This window comes from Solanum pennellii, chromosome 4 (assembly GCF_001406875.1).
Source record: "Solanum pennellii chromosome 4, SPENNV200".
Taxonomy (NCBI): Eukaryota; Viridiplantae; Streptophyta; class Magnoliopsida; order Solanales; family Solanaceae; genus Solanum; species Solanum pennellii.
Genome location: NC_028640.1, coordinates 67,369,396 through 67,374,682, shown reverse-complemented (window position 1 = coordinate 67,374,682; position 5,287 = coordinate 67,369,396). Strand labels below are relative to the sequence as shown.

The following is a 5,287-nucleotide window of genomic DNA, read 5'->3' as shown; positions in this document are numbered from 1 at the left end:
TAAAATAGAATGTAAAAAATAAGGAGATATACATATATGAAATGAAAAGACAAGGATCACAGAGGAGAATGTAAAGAGATATCAGTTTTTTTAGAAGATTATTAATGAATAATTGTCTTTTTAATGTATTTATTTTATGTAAAAATATATATTTTAAGTACAATATGATATGATTATTATTTAATATTTTGTTAATTAAATATTTTTATTTAATATAGGGGTAAAATATTAATCCAACATTATACTTTAATGCTTCTCACTTATAATAATATATAATATGATATATGATATGATGATATGATTGGCAAGAAAATTGCCATTTAATTTCCACTCTTTACATTCCTTTATTTACTTTCAGTTTTTTTTTTATATGTATAGATTTATTTCATTTGGTCTGTGCTTGAATATAATTAACATGGAAAGATATTTAAAATGTTAAAATATCTTATAAGGTAAAAATCATAAGTTCAGAATACCAACTTTTGACTTTTAGCTTATTTTATATTTTTATGGCATAAAAATAAGTATTTAAGAACATATTTGGATTGACTTATTTTAAGTGATTGAATAAATGTAAAAATTGCTTGTAACTCCTTAGTTTTAAGTCAATAACCATAAGTTAAAATTTCTAATTTATTTTACTTTTAATTTATAAGTCAATGCAAACACAGTGGAGTGGCAAACAAGTATAGTAACAAAGAAGGAAGGAGATCCATCCATCTCCTTTGTAAGGTTAGAGTTCAATTTCTTTATTTTTTGAATTTGGTGATGTAGGGTTTTGCTTCTAAATTATATCCAGCCCAATTTTGATCATGTTAGCTTGGCGTCTTTTATATTTCAACTTTTAGAAATACTTGCAAGAAGTGCCAAGTGTTGTCGATTGATCTTGATGGAAAGAGTCAATACATTAATTAGTTATGCCGAGTTTGGTTATACCATATGTGCTGGTGATTTTAATACATAAATAACTCACCAACTAACCTGCAAAATTGTTGTATATGCTAAGCTGAGATGTAGAGGAAAGCAGAAAGGAAATCATTGATTGGCTAATGAAAAATCTAGAGAAGCATTACCAGTTTTTTACTTGTCTTGTATGAAAAATAGTTCCGGGTCTGACCCCTGAACAAAGAATTCTCCTTCATCTTTCAAGGATCGAGAATTTCAACTGTTGCTAGCCCAGTTAATGGCTTATTCCTAAAGCAAAATTTTTTTTGTGGATACGGTGTCCGCTTGAGTTTGTGAATCTTTCCACCAAAGAAATCCGGCCTCTGCCTCCTGAGCGTTTTGCGACTGAGCACTTCTTATGTGACTATAATCATAAATTCAAATTGGGGTTTGACAAGTTGACTCAGGATGATAAGGTTGTTCAGATTCAAGTATATTGTGATGTTCGGGGACAGGGATAGGGCTATTACCTTCATATGTCTGTTTATGTCTATTCCTCATGTGATAACTCATGGAAGAAGCTACAGTTCCCTTCCACTTTTACCTCAAGTTTTCATTATTACATCACAGAACTTGGAATTATTGGCAGTTGTGTTTTCAATTATCAGGAGAGCCCAGCTCTAATTACGAAAGGAAATGAGTCTCAAGACCAGGATAATACTGATCGAGCAAATGAAGTAGTACAACTATTAGGCGGATCAATGATGTCAAGTATTGAAAACCAATTCCCACCTCCCCCCTTGATCTTTCATTTTATTAGCTGGATGAACCTTTTAGTATTAGGTCATTGGATTCTACTCATTCATCATGTCCCGTTTATACTTTGGTCATTGATACGAACATAAAGTTTATTTGTTTTTAGTGTTTTGCTCACATTTGACTACTTGCTAAATTGTTGGCTAAATGTGTATTAATTTATCAAAATAAGCTTTAAGAAAGCGTCAACTTTGAAATATTTTAGGAATATATCAAGCATTCAAAGTGGAAAAGTATTGACATTTGCTTCTGTGTATCTTCCAAGGCTACTTGATGTGAGTGAAGAAGCAGAAAAACAATAAGAAATTCATATCGAGCTCATTTTTGGGGAATTGATATGTCAGTCTAAGAGCACATGACAATTTGATCGCGAGAGTTGCTAAGTCCATTATGGAGGAAGAATCATATTATGCACTTTCTTATTAATTGGAGATAATCTAGTATGGATGGTTGTCGTCCTTTATTACCAGAAGATGTAGTAGTTAATATTCTATTGAGGTTGCATGTGGAATCACTTTTCCGTTTCAAATGTGTGCAAGCATTGGTATCCTCTCATCAAAAGTTCTAGTTTCATAAAAGAACATTTTCATTACAAGAACAATCATGCACGTCTACTCGTTTGTAACTCAAAAGTATCACATGAAGGACATGGCCTTGTAAAGTCTGTTGTATTCTCCTTGCTCCCTGAAGAAACCCTGAACAAAAGGCTCTCCTTCAGCTTCTAAGGGACTTTGGTTACAACTCATGAGTGTGGGAGCATGAAAGCCAATGAAGAATCCCTTGCTTATTTAAAACATGAGTGAGCACACGAAATTCGCCGTCACCATCTGTTTGGATAGACTTTATGGTGGTATTGAATTGATTTTCAACAAGTCCCTTAATTTGAAGAAGAATATGTGAAACATCTGATTTCTTAAACATTGGAAATTCCCAAACAAAATTGCTATAGACATCCACAAAAACAAAATAGTAACAATGACCTTCTGAAGAAATAAAAGGAGATGGTCCCCAAATATCCACTTACAATAATTGTAAAAACGAAAACCTTTTATTGCTACTAATGGAAAGATTTAATTTGTGTGACTTGCCAAGTTGGCAAATAAACTTTCAGCATTTCTATACATTGTATAAAATGTGAATTGCATTGTATATATAGTGTTGGGATTAATGCATCTATGTTTAGTCTTCTGAAATTGTCTCTTAGTTTTTCAAGAAGTCTTTTTAGAATTTCGTAATACATGTACCTAGTAAATTGTGATACATGTATTTAGTTATTTGTGCAAGACCTTTGATTTACATTATTACTAGTATAAATAAAGATGTAGTTGATGATAGTAATCATCTCAAGTGTCCTTAAGTAGCCTATAATAAACTTGAGCATTCTATAAAGATACTATTTTCTTTCCATATTTCCTACAAATTGGTACCAAGAGCAGGTTTCGTTCTTAATATGAGGTTAGGTGAAGAAAAAATATGGCAGCCAAAAAAATGAAGGTGTTGATTCTTCAATTGTTCGTACTCCATTTTTTGATGAACTGATTTTGAATACTGGAAGATAAGAATGAGAACACATTTAAAAGCTGAAGATTTATGGACTATTGTTGCAAATGGCTTTGAAGAACCAGACAATGATGGTGATCTTACAGCAGTAGAGATGAAAAATCTTGAGGCCAAGTATCGTCAAGATGCAAAAGACTTGAGCAAAATCCAAATGTAAGTCTCAAGAGCATAATTTGCAAAAAAAATGCTACTTGTGAGACTGCAAAGGTAACTTGGGATTCTTTGGAAACTGAGGTGTATGGTGACAAAAAGGTACGCGCTATAAATCTTCAAACTCTTTGAAGAGAGTTTCAAAATTTGAAAATGATTGAATCTGAAAAAGTAGATGAATATTGCACAAGAGTCATGAATATTGTTAATGAAATGAGAAATCATGGTGATATAATATCTGGCCAACAAGTTGTGAGAAAGATTCTAATGAGTGTCACATAAAAGTATGAGTACATTGTAATTGCTATCACTGAGGAGACAAAAGATCTTTCTAAGCTTTCCATCAAAGAGCTAGTTGGATCATTTTGTGCACGCGAGAAGCGAAACTTTTTTCGTTAAGATCAACCCGAAGAGATGACTTTCCAATCTAAAGCAAATGAGAATTTTAAAAATCTCTCAAAAAATCAACATAAGAAGAATTACAAGACAAAAAAGAAGCAGGATCATGATGGTTCTTCCAAGAAGGTTGACAAAAAATTGAGAAAAACTCTAGTTTTTTTTTGTTAAGTTTGGAAAAAGACTAATCACAATGCAGAAAAATATTGAAACAAAGGCAAGCCTCAATGTAACTTTTGTAAAAAGTTTGGCCACATTGAAAAGATTGCTTGCATAAGAAATGGGAGCAAGCAAATTTTTGTGGATAACACAATGAAGAAAGGGAAGAAAACTTTTTCTTTGCTTCTAAATCTTATGCTTCAACAAAAAGAAATGAATGGTATGTTGATAGTGGTTGTAGTTATCACATGACTGGATATGAAAAGACTTTCCTCTCAATTTGTAATAACATCACTACTAAAGTGAGAACGGGGAATGGAGCCTTAGTTGATGCAAAAGGTAAATGTACCATTTCGATCAACATATGAAAGGAAGCGGTAAACAAATTCATGATGTTCTTTATGTTCCTAACTTGGAAGAGAATTTGCTTAGTGTTGGTCAACTCATGAAAAATGGTTATTCTCTTGTGTTTAGATATAATTATTGCAGGATTTATGATAAAATTGAGCCAAATCAAGTCATTGTTGAAGTAAAGATGATAAAAAAAGAAACTTCCCTTTGCAATTTCATTACAATGCATTAAAAATGAAATTGTAGATGATTCATGGCTTTGAAACAAAATATTTGTTACTTTTCATGGTTTGAAACTTATAAGCAAAAGGACATGGTGCAAGGCCTTCCTGAGATCTATGTGAAAGTTGTATAATGGGAAAGTAACATTGGAAGTCTTTCCAAAAGGGGTGTCTTGGAGAGTAAGTGTACTTTTGGAACTAATCCATACCGATATTTACGGACCAATGAAGACTCCATATCTTGGAAGTCAGTTATTTTCTCATCTTTATTGATGATTTCTCAAGAATGACTTAAGTTTATTTCTTGAAAGAAAAGTCAGAAGCATTTTCTACATTCAAGAAAACTAAAGCCCTTGTTGAGAAGAAAAATGTTGCAGCATTAAAACCATTCGCAGTGATAGAGGAGGTGAATACACAAGTCGAGAATTTGAAGAATATTGCAAAAATGAAGGTATTCTGAAGCAACTTACAGCAGGGTATACTCCTCAACAAAATGGTGTATTTGAAAGAAGAAATAGAACAAATGTAGAAATGGTCAGACCTATGATGAATGAGAAAGGGATGCCAAAATAATTTTGGGCAGAAGTAGCGCATACAACAGTGTACATCCTTAACAGGTGCCCGACAAAGGCAATACAGGACAAGACACATGTTGAAGCTTGGAGTGGAATGAAACCTTTTGTAAGTCATTTTAAAATTTTTGGATGTATTTGTTATGCTCATATACCTGCGGAGAAAAGAACATAATT

At 32.4% G+C, this 5,287-nt stretch overlaps 1 pseudogene; it reads left to right on the top strand.

Annotated features, from left to right (window-relative positions):
- The first annotated feature begins 2,143 nt into the window (after positions 1 to 2,143).
- The window catches only part of LOC107016967, an 8,686-nt pseudogene continuing 5,542 nt past the window's right edge, over positions 2,144 to 5,287 (top strand).